General features: G+C 38.7%; 1 pseudogene; it reads left to right on the forward strand.

Annotated features, from left to right (window-relative positions):
• Positions 1-9069: 9069 nt before the first annotated feature.
• LOC147001985 (uncharacterized) lies at positions 9070-11733 on the forward strand (annotated as a pseudogene).
• The last annotated feature ends 489 nt before the right edge of the window (positions 11734-12222 follow it).

Below are 12222 nucleotides of genomic sequence, written 5' to 3' on the forward strand. Positions count from 1 at the left end.
AATGGCTATCCTGCTGAAAGCAATATACAGATTCAACGCAATCCCCATCAAAATTCCAACTCAATTCTTCACTGAGTTAAAAAGGGGAATTTGCAAATTTATCTAGAATAACAAAAATCCCAGGATAGCAAAAACTCTTCTCAAGGATAAAAAATCCTTTGGTGGAATCACCATGCCTGACCTAATTCTGTACTACAGCGCAATTGTGATAAAAACTGCATGGTACTGGTACAGTAACAGACAGGTAGATCAATGGAATAGAATTGAAGACCCAGAAATGAATCCACACACCTATGGTCACTTGATCTTTGACAAGGGGAGCTAAAACCATCCAGTGGAAAAAAGACAGTATTTTCAACAAATGGTGCTGGCACAAATGGTGGTAATTATGTAGACGATTGCTAACTGATCCATTCTTTTCTCCTTGCACAAAGTTCAAGTTTAAGTGGATCAAAGAACTGCACATAAAACCAGAGACACTGAAAGTTATAGAGAAAGTGGGGAAAAGCCTTAAAGATATGGTTACAGGGGAAAAATTCCTAAACAGAACAGTTATGGCTTGTGCTGTAAGATCAAGAATTGACAAATGGGACCTCATGAAATTGCAAAGCTTCTGAAGGCAAAAGACACTGTCAATAAGACAAAACACCACCAACAGATTTGGAAAGTATTTTTATCAATCCTAAATCTGAATGGGGACTAATATCCAATATATACAAAAAACTCAAGAAGCTGGACTCCAGAAATTCAAATAACCCATTAAAAAATGGGCTACAGAGCTGAACAAAGAATTTTGAACTGAGGAATACCGAAGGGCTGAATAAGAACCCGAAAAAATGTTCAACTTCTTTAATCATCAGGGAAATGCAAATTAAAACAACCCTCAGATTCCACCTCACAGCACTCAGAATTGCTAAGATCAAAAATTCATGTGACAGCAGATGCTGGCGAGGATGTGGAGAAAGAAGAACATTCCTCCATTATTGGTGGGATTGTGAGCTTGTAAATCCACTCTCAAGTTAGTCTGGCGGTTCCTCAGAAAATTGGACATAATAATACCAGAAGATCCAGCAATACCTCTCCTGGGCATATACCTAGATAATGTTCCAACTGGTAATAAGGACAAATTCTCCACTATGTTCATAGCAGCCTTATTTATAATTGCCAGAAGCTGGAAAGAATCCAGATGACCCTCAACAGAATAATGGATACAGGAAATTTGATACATTTACACAATGGAGTACTACTCAGCAATTAAAAACAATGAATTTATGAAATTCTTGGACAAATGGAGGTATCTGGAGAATATCATTTTTAGTGCGTTATCCCAGTCACAAAAGAAGTCACTTGATATGCACTCACTGATAAATGGATATTAGCCCAGAAACTTAGAATACCCAAGATACAATTTTCAAAAAACGAGAAAAATCAAGAAGAACAAAGACCAATGTGTGGATACTTCATTTTTCCTTAGAATATGGAACAAAATACCCATTGAAGGAGCTACAGTGACAAAGTTTGGAGCTAAGTCGAAAAGATGGACCATCCAGAAGCTACCCTACCCGGGGATCCATCCCATTATCAGCCACCAAACCCAGACACTATTGCATATTCCAGCAAGGACCCTGATATAGCTGTCTTATGTGAGGCTATGCCAGTGCCTGGCAAATACAAAAGTGGATGCTCACAGGTATCTATAGGATGGAACACAGAGCCCCCAATTGAAGATCTAGAGAAAGTACCCAAGGAGTTGAAGGTATTTGCAACCCCATAGTTGGAACAACAATATGACCTAACCAGTACCCCCAGTGCTGCATTTGTAGCAAAAGATGACCTAGTCGGCTATCATTGGGAAGAGAGGCCCCTAGGTCTTGCAAACTTTATATGCCCCAGCACAGGGGAATGCCAGGGCCAAGAAGTGGGAGTGGGTGGTGGGTAGGGGAGCAGGGCAGTGGGAGGGTATAGGGAATTTACGGGATAGAATTTGAAATGTAAATAAAAAATATCTACTACTACTACTACTACTACTACTACTACTACTACTACTACACAACTTAAGTTCTTTATATACTTTAGATATTAGCCCTCTATTGGATATGGGGTTAGTGAAGATTTTTCCCAATCTGTAGATTGCCAATTTGTTTTATTGACTATGTCCTTTGGATTACAGAAGCTTTCCAGTTTCGTGGGGTCCTATTTATCAATTCTTGATCTTAGACCATGAACCACTGGCATTCTTTTTAGGAAATTTCTCCCTCTGCCAATGAGTTTGAGTCTCTTTCCCACGTTCTATTCTATTAGATTCAGTGTATCTGGTTTTGTGTTGAGGTCCTTGATCCACTTGGACTTGGTCTTTGTACAAGGTGACAAATATGGGTCTATTTTCATTCTTTTAATACAGACAGCCAGTAAGATCAGCACCATTTATTGGAGATGTTTTCTTTTTTCCATTGTATATTTTTGGTGTCTTTGTCAAAGATCAAATGATCATAAGTGTGTGGTTTTATTTATGGGTTTTCAATTGTATTCCATTGATCAATGTGTCCATTTGTATAATACCATGCAGTTTTTTAAAATCACTATTTGTTGCTCTGTAGTAAAGCTTGAAGTTAGGGATTGTGATTCCCCCAACTGTTCTTTTATTGTTAAGAATTGTTTTTGCTATTCTGGGTTGTTTATCAGCTGGAGAAGTTCTCTGGTAGAATTTTTTTGGGTCGCTTATGTATACTATCATATCATTTGCAAATAGTGATACCTTTATTTCTTCTTTGCCAATTTGTACCCTCTTGATCTCTGTTTATTGTCTTATTATTCTAGCTAGCACTTTGAATACTATGTTGAATTGATATGGGGAGAGTGGTTATCTTTGTCTTGTCCCCGATTTTTGTGGGATTGCCTCAAATATTTCTCCATTTAATTTGATATTGCCTGTTTATTCGCTTTTATTATGTTTAGGTATGGGGCCTTGAATTCCTGATTTCTCCAACACTTTTAACATGACAGAGTGTTGTATTTTGTCACATGTGTTTTGTTCATATAAGGAGATGATCATGTGATTTTTTTCTTTGAGTTTGTTTATATGGTGGATCACATTAATGGATTTTCATATTTTAAACCAACCCCGCATCCCTGGGATGAAGCCTACTTGATCATGGTGAATGATGGTTTTGATGTGTTCTTGGATTGTGTTTGCAAGAATTTTATTGAGTATCTTTGCATCAATATTCATAAATGTGATTGGTCTGAAGTTCTCTTTTTTGGTTGGGTCCTTGTGTTGTTTAGGTATCAGAGTAATTGTGGCTTCATATAATGAGTTAAGTAGTATTCCTTCTGTTTCTATTTTATGGAATAGTTTGAGGAAAATTGGTATTCAGGTCTTCTTTGAAGGTCTGGTAGAATTCTGCACTCAATCCATCTAGCTCTGGGCTTTTTTCTGTTGGGAGATTTTTTAATGACTTCTATTTCCTTGTGTGAGATGGGCCTGTTTAGTTCACCTGCTCTTGATTTATATTTGTTATGTGGCACTTGTCTAGAAAACCATCCATTACATCCAGATTTTTCAGTTTTGGTGAGTATAGACTTTTATAGTAGAATCTGATGATGTTTTGAATTTCCTCTGTTTCTGCTGTTATGTCTCCCTTTTCATTTCTGAGTTTCTTAATTTGGATACTACCTTTTGGCCCTTTATTAGTTTGGCCAGGGGTTTATCTATCTTGCTGATTCAAAGAACCAGCTTTTGGTATTGCTGATTCTTTGTATCCTTCTCTTTGCTTCTAGTTGGTTGATTTTGGCCCTGAGTGTGACTATTTCCTGCCTTCTACTTATCTCTGCTAAGCTTGCTTCTTTTTGTTCTAGAGCTCTCAGGTGTGCTGTTAAGTTGTTAGTGTAAGATCTTTCCAGTTTCTTTACCAGGGCACTTAGTGCAATGAAGTTTCCTCTTAGTACTACTTTCATTGTGTCCCATAGGTTTGGATATGATGTGTCAACATTTTCATTAAATTCCAGGAAGTCTTTAATTTCTCTCTTTACTTCTTCCCTGAGCAAGTTACCACTGAATAAAGAGTTGTTCAGTTTCCATGTATATTTGGGCCTTCTGTAGTTTTTGCTGTTATTGAAGATCAGCTTAGGACATTGAGGTATGATAGGATGCATGGTATTGTATCAATTTTCCTGTTTCAGTTGAGTTTTTTTCCTATTATATTGTCAATTTTGGAGAATGTACCATGAGGTGCTGAGAAGATGGTGTATTCTTTTGTTTTAGGGTGAAATGTTCTGTAGATATCTGGTAAATTCATTTGGTTCATAACCTCTTTTAGTTTCACCATGTCTCTGTTTATTTTCTGTTTAAATTTTCTGTCCATTTGTCAGAGTTGGGTGTTGAAGGCCAGCAGAAGAATGGAAACAGGCAACCTTGGGAGATAGGAGGATGGTGATATCCTTCAGAATGCACCAAAGGTCTGGGAGGTGAGAGGCTCTCAGAACTCAAATGAAGGGATCTTAGATGAAGTGACCAACAGTAGGGAGAGTGAACTCATAGTGCCCACCTCCAGCATGAAGACAAGACCTCAAGTGAGGGATGGGGTTGTCATCCTACAGTCACAACAGTGACTCATAATTGTTCCTGTCTGAAAGAACTGCAGAAATGGAAATGGAGAGAAGACTGAGGAAAAGAAGGTCCAGCGACAAGCCCAAAGGGCAATCCAGCTCAAGGAGAAGTCCCAAGGCCTGACACTATTACTAAGGCTATGGAGTACTCACAAAAAGGAACCTATCATGACCACACTCCGCAAGACCCAACAAGCAGCTGAAAGAGTCAGATGCAGATATTTGGACTCAACCAATGGACAGAAGCTGCTGACCCCTGTGGTTGAATTAGGGAAGGCTGGAAGAAGCTGAAGAGAAGGGTGATCCTGTAGGAGGGTCAGCCATTTCAGTTAATCTGGACCCATGAGATCTTTCAAATATTGGACCACCAAGAGGCAGCATACACCAGTTGATATGAGGCCCCCAATACACAAACAGTAGAGGACTGTCGGGTATGTTTTCACTCAGAGATGATCCACCTAACCATCAAGAGACTGGAGGCCCAAGGGAGTTTAGAGGTCATGTGGGGTTGGAAGTGGGGACATCCACGTGGAGACAGGTTGGTGAGGAAGAGGTATGGGGCATGGAACAGTCAGAGCGTAGATGGGAGGAATGAAATATGGAGTGTAAAAAATAAATTAATTAATAAAAAATCTAAAAAAGAAAAGAAAATCCTCTGCCACATCAAAATCAAAACACTAAATGTACAGAAGAATGTATTAAAAACTACAAGGGATAAAGGTCAAGTAACACATAAAGGCAGACATATTAGAATTATGCTATACTTCTCATCAGAGACTCTAAAAGATACATCTTCCAGTTGCTAAGAGATCACACATACCAGTCCAGACTACTATAGTCAGCAAAACTTTCAATCATCATAGATGGAGAAACCAAGATAATCCCTGACAAAAACAAATTTAAACACTATTTTCCCACTAATCCAGTAATCCAGATGATATTAGAAGGGAAAGTCCAACAGAAAGAGGGTAATTAAACCCAAGAAAATAAAGGAAATAAATAATTCCACACCATCAAAACAGAAGACCACACCACCCACCCACCCACCCACCCACCCACACACACACACACACACACACACAGTGCTAACACCAATATCAAAATAGCAGTAACGAGCAATATCATTAATATTTATCAACGTGAAAGGAATCAATGCCCCACTAAAAAGACACAGGGTAACAGAGTAGATGCACAAACAGGATCCATTATTGTGCTGCAAACAAGAAACACACCTTAGCAACAATGGCAAATATTAACTCATAGTAAATGTCTGAAAAATGGTTTGCAAATGCATCCAAGAAACAAGATAGAGTCGACATTGTAATATCTAACAAAATAGCTTTTCAACTTAAGTAATAAAAAGAAGTGGGAAAGAACACTTCATAATCATCAGAGAAAAAAAATCTACCAAGATAACATTTCAATTCTGAACATCTATGTCCAAAATGCAACTGTACCCAACACTGTAAAAGAAACATTGCTAAATCTTAAATCCCACATTGAACCCTACATTAATAGTAGAAGACTTCAACATCCAGTTTTCACCAATGGACAGGTCATCAAGAAGAAATGAAACAGAGTAATAATGAAACTAACAGAGGCTATGAATTAAATGGACCTAAGAGATATCTGCACACCATCTCACCCAAATACAAATGAACATACCTTCTTCTCAGTATCTCATGAAAATTCTCTGAAGTTGAACGTATAATGTGAAGTTGCGTTGGTCACAAAGCAAGCTTCAACAGATAAAAAGATAATTAAAATAACTCCTTGTATTCTAACAGACCACCATTAATTAAAGCTGGATTTCAACAACAACAGAAAGCCTCCAAACTCATGGACACTGAACAACTCTCTATTCAATGATCACTGGGTCAGGAAGAAATTTTTAACAGTTGAAGACTTTCTTGAATTCAATGAAAATGAAGGTTCATCTTTATTAAACTTATGGGACAGAATGAAAATATGCTAAGAAGAAAGTTTATAGGACTAAGTACCTTCATAAAGAAACTAGAGAGTTCTCATCCTAGCTATTTAAAAGTTTGCTTGAAAGAGAACACACCTAAGAGTAGATGGCAGGAAATAATTGAACTCGGGGTTGAAATCAATAAATTATAAACAAAAAGCACAATACAAAGAATCAACCAAACCAATGAGCTGGTTCTTTGAGAAAACCAACATGATAAACAAACTCTCATCTAGACTAACTAAAAGGAAGAGAGAGAGTATCCAAATTAACAAACCCAGACATAAAATATGAGACATAACAATGGACACTGAGGAAATTCAAAGAATTATTAGTTTTTCTTTTAATGACTTGTACTCCACAAAATTGGAAAACCCAAATAAAGTGGATGATTTTCTAGACAGATACCATTTAATAAATTAAATCAAGATCAGGTAAAGTATCTAATTAATCCTAACTTTTAAGGAAGTAGAAGCAGTCATAAAAAGTTTTCCAATAAAAAACCCTAGGGGCCCATAGTTTTAGGGCAGGATTCTATCAGACTTTTTGAAGAGAGCTAATGTCAACACTCCTCAAAGTATTCCACAAAATAGATAGAGAAGCAACATTGTCAAACTCATTCTATGAGGCCACATTCACCCTGATATCTAAAGGACACAAAGACTCAACAAAGAGAATTTAAAATTTCCTTTATGAACATTGATGCAAAAATACTCAATAAAATACTCATAAAATGAATCTGAGAACATTTAAAAGGTATCATTCACCATGATCAAGTCAGCTTCATTCTAGGAATCCAAGTGTTGTTCAACATATGGAACCCCACCAGTGTAATCCACCATATAAACAAACTGAAAGAAAAATACCATATAATCATCTCACTACATGCTGAAAAAGCTTTTGACAAAATCCAACACCTGTACATGTTAAAAGGTTTTGGAGAGAGAAGGGATACAGGGTGCATATCTAAACATAATAAAGGCAATATACAGCAAGCCAATAGCCAACATCAAATTAAATGGAGAGAAACTTAAAGCAATTCTAGTAAAATCAGAAACAAGACACTTTCTCCCTATCTCTTCAATATAGCATTTGAAATTCTAGCTAGAGCAATAAGTCCAGTAAAGTAGCTCAAGGAGATACAAATTGGAAGGAAGATGTCAAAACATAGCTCTTCCCAGATGAAATGATATTATACATGTGTCCCCAAAAATTCTTCCAGAGAACTTCTAAGACTAATAAACATCTTCAGCAAAGTGGCTGGATGCCAAATTCAAAGAAATCAGTAGCCCTTCTTTATACAAATGATAAGTGGGCTGAAAAAGGAGTAGGGAGACAACACCCTTCACAAAAGCCACAATTAATATAAAATGTCTTGGATTCGAAAGATCTGTATGACAAAAACTTCAAATCTCTGAAGAAAGGCGTTAAAGAATATACTAGAAGATATGAAGATTTCCCCTGCTCCTGGATCAGTAGGACTAACTTAATAATATTGGCCATTTTATCAAAATCAATCTACAGATTCATTGCAATTCCCATCAAGATTCCAACACAATTCTTAGCAAACATTGAAAGAAATTTGTCAACTTAGTATGAAGTTAGACACCAACAAACCAAATAACCCAATAGAACATGCAGTATAAAGCTAAACAATTCTCAACAGAGGGATCTCTAATGGACAAGAAACACTTAAAGATATGTTCATCTGCATACAACTTTTATGGAGGTACTTGCTAAAAATACTGAATCCTAAACTTTAATCTAGATCCAGTGGATTAGAACCTTCAGGTATTATATGTAGAGATCTGGATTTCAACAGGTAGGTCCCAGTGATTCTAACGCTGGTGGTCCTTCCAAGACTGAGAACTAATGTTGTAAAGAACTGCTGACTCATAGCCAGGGACTTACAGAACCCAAATGCATACATCTAATGGATCATCAGAAAAATTATTGCAGCACTAGTCAGTCTGTCTCTGAAGAAAACAACCAACAATTAAAAAGAAAAAGGAGAACAGATTGTCACACTATACTAAATGCTCAATGACTCAGTTGTGATTATTCCGGAATTAAATGTAACCCTATAGGAGGAACACCAGTATGAACTAACTAGTACCCCCAGAGCTCCCTGGGACTAATCCACCTATCAAAGAAAACAGATGGTGGGACTCATGTCTCTAACTGCATATGTAGCAGAGGATGGCCTAGTTGGTCGTCAATGGGAGGAGAGGCCCTTGGTTTTGTGAAGGTTCTATGGCCCAGTATAGGAGAATGCCAGGGCCAGGATGCAGGAATGGGTCAGTTAAGGAGCAGGGAAAAGGGGGAGGGAATAGGGGATTTTCAGAGAGGAAACTAGAAAAGGAGATAACATTTGAAATGTAAATAAAATATCTAATAAAAACATTTCTTTTTTTAAAAAAATGTTCATCTTTCTTAGGCATCTTGGAAATTCAAATCAAATGGACTCAGAGTCCATTTATCTTCCAAACATCAGAATGGCTAAGATAAAAACTAAAGTGATAGCACATGCCTGTGAGGGTGTGGAACAGGGATGCCAGGGAAACAAGAGTGGGTGGGTTGGTGAGGGGGGGAAGAGGATAGGAAAAGGGATAGGGGGTTTTCAGAGGGGAAATGAGGAAAGGGGATAACATTTGAAATGTAAACAAAGAAAATATCTAGTTAAAAAAGAAAATACTTCTCCATTGCTGGTGGAAGGTCAAACTTGTATAATCACTCTGGAAATCAATTTGGTGGTTTCTCAGAAAATTTGGAATCATTCTACCCCATTATGCAGCTAGCTATACTACTGCTGGGCATATAACCAAAAGATCCTCCACCACACCACATCTATAGTTGCTCAATTTTATTCACAGATGGTTTATTCATAATAGGTGGAAACTGGAAACAACCCAGATGTCCCTCATCTGAAGAATGAATAAAGCAATGAGATTCCTTTAAACCAATGAATACTACTCAGCTATTAAAACAGGGACATCATGAAAATTTCAGGCAAATGGATGGAACTGGAAAATATCCAGAGTGATATAACCCAGATTCCAAAGGACATGCATGGTATGTATTCACTTATTAAGTAGATATTAGCCATAAAGTACAGGGTAACCATTCCACAATCCAAAGACCCAAAGAAACAAAATAACAACGAAGACTCAATGGAGGATGCTAGAATCTTAGAAGGGGAAATAAAATAGACATCAGAGGTGAAGAGATACAGGAAACTGGGTGGGAGAGTGGATGGGAAGGGGAAGAGGGGAATCAGATATAGATACAACCAAGGAGCGTGAATGGAAATTGGTGGGGAGTGGGGTGGGGAGACCATCACTAGGATATGCCAGACCTGGGTTGGGGGAGTCTCCAGAGAGTCTACATGGGTTATTCATTCTGAGACTTTGAGAAGTGGGGAATATGGAACCTGAAGTGACCGACCATCTTCTGTCCATTCTGTGGCTTGCCCTATCTGGGCTATTTTGACTTGCCTCTGTGGGAGAATATGTAGGTAGTTCTGCAGTGACTTGAGGTGCCAATATTCATTGTGCAGTACAAAAAATACCAGGTGCCTCTTAAATTCTTGCCAAAACAAGTCTATGCACAAGGGTATTCCATGAGACAACAATTGTTGCTTAGACATAGCCAATAATTTGGAAAAAGACTGAAGATCACAAAGACCCTTGCTTCTACAGTCCCTGTCAAGGAATTGCCATTTGTGTGGATACCCCAGGAGAAAGGGGTTTACTGTGCCAGTGTCCCCTTGGGTACAATGGGCCTACCTGTGAAACTGCCACTAATTTCTGTGGAGGAAATGCCTGACAACATGGAAGCACTTGCCATAAAGACCCTGTGCATCCTTGCCTGTATGTGCCCTGCTGAATATTCAGGAAGGTTCTGTGAGACAGATCACAATGAGAGTGCTTCCAGTACAATGGGGCTGTATTCCAGCATGGAACCAATGACAACTACTACTTGTGTGTGCCTGGATACCATAGCAGGCATTGTGGCTTGGAAGTGGATGAAGGTGTTTCTGATTCTTGTATGAATGAAGCTGTATGCTTTAATGAGATAGGAAGATACACATGTATCTGTCCTCAAGGGTATTCTGGTGTGAACTCTGAGTTGGAAAATGAAGAATGTGGATCCAAGCTCTGTCTACATGGTGCCACATGTCAGGATGCACTTGAAGCTAATTCTGTGGAAATATTTAATTTCAAACAGGAACTTCTAACTTTTAATTATTCATTTCCCAGATAAAAGACACACGCTACCTATAATTTATAATAAGCTTTTTTTTTTTTTTTTTTTTTTTTTTGCACTAAGCTGGGCATGTATCTACCTCTATGATATTGGACTCTATTTTCCTATCAATGAACCTGAGTTTTATTGCTTACCATCTAGGCTGCTTTTAACTCTAATTGTCCATCTCTCATGGCCACGATTTTAAGATTCTTACTCTATGGCGTCTTTTTCCTTCTACCTTCCTCTCCTTATGATCTCCTCAAATCTCAAGTCCAGGAACACCAAACCCTGCCTATGTCTCTTCTGCCCAACTATTAGTTGCTGGCATCTATATTTAACCAATAGTTATAAATTAAGGAGCAAGGTCACATTGTATATGCAGATTATCTCCTTCCTGAGAACAACCACTCCTTGGTGGGGGCAGTACTTGTCATTACAATTCATATCAAAAGATAAAGCTTCAACAGGCTTACTTCTGTAACTATGCACCTGCATTCCATGGTGATCACTGTGAACTCAGCTTTGATGAATATGACAGTCAGGCATGTCTCTGTGGAGGTTTATGTGCAGATGAAGGAAACTACTTCTGCACGGGTAGTGGATGCACAGAGACACACTGTGAGGCTGTGATGCCTCTTTGTTGGTTAAGTCTTGACACAATGATACAATATGATGACATTGTTGACAGCTAAATTTGTCACTGCTGTCCTGGATACACAGGTGCTCTATGTCAGACAAACATAAATGAATGCAGCAACAGCCCCTGACAATTTGTAGGGGAATGTGACCAGCTGTTCTCAGAGGATCAATAGGGACACATTGCAGGCCTCCCTTCCTCCTTCAACTACTTTGGAGTCTCAGCCTACATTTGTATCTGTAATACTGGATTCACAGATAGGAGGCTAGCATAACTGTTCTCTGAGAGGGTACACCTAGAAGCTGACCAAAACAGATGCAGGTAGTCACAGTTAAACATTAGATGGTTCATGGGGAGACCTGTGGAAGAGTTGCAGGAAGGATTGAGGAACCCAGTTGGGATAGGAATTCCACAGAAAGACCAACAGTGTCAGCTAACTTGTACCCTTGGGGGCTCCCAGAGATTGAACCACGAACAAAAGCACAAACAAATACTGGACCTAGGCCTTCCATATATATATTTACCAGATGTGCAGCTTGGTCTTCATGTGGGTCCTCAAGTAACTGGAACTGGGTCTTACCTTGACTCTGTTGCTGGTCCATGGATTCTGTTCCCCTCACTGGGCTACCTTATCTGGTCTCAGTGACTTGAAGTGCCATGGTGGGTTTGTACCCTGGGGGGGGGCTTCCCTTTTCTAAGAGGTGAAGAGGAAGGGTAGTGGTGGGAGGATCATGTGAGCAGTGGACTGGGAGGAGAGGGAGTG

The sequence above is a fragment of the Mus caroli genome, unplaced genomic scaffold, assembly GCF_978045245.1.
Source record: "Mus caroli unplaced genomic scaffold, Mus_caroli_1 scaffold_11, whole genome shotgun sequence".
Lineage (NCBI taxonomy): Eukaryota > Metazoa > Chordata > Mammalia > Rodentia > Muridae > Mus > Mus caroli.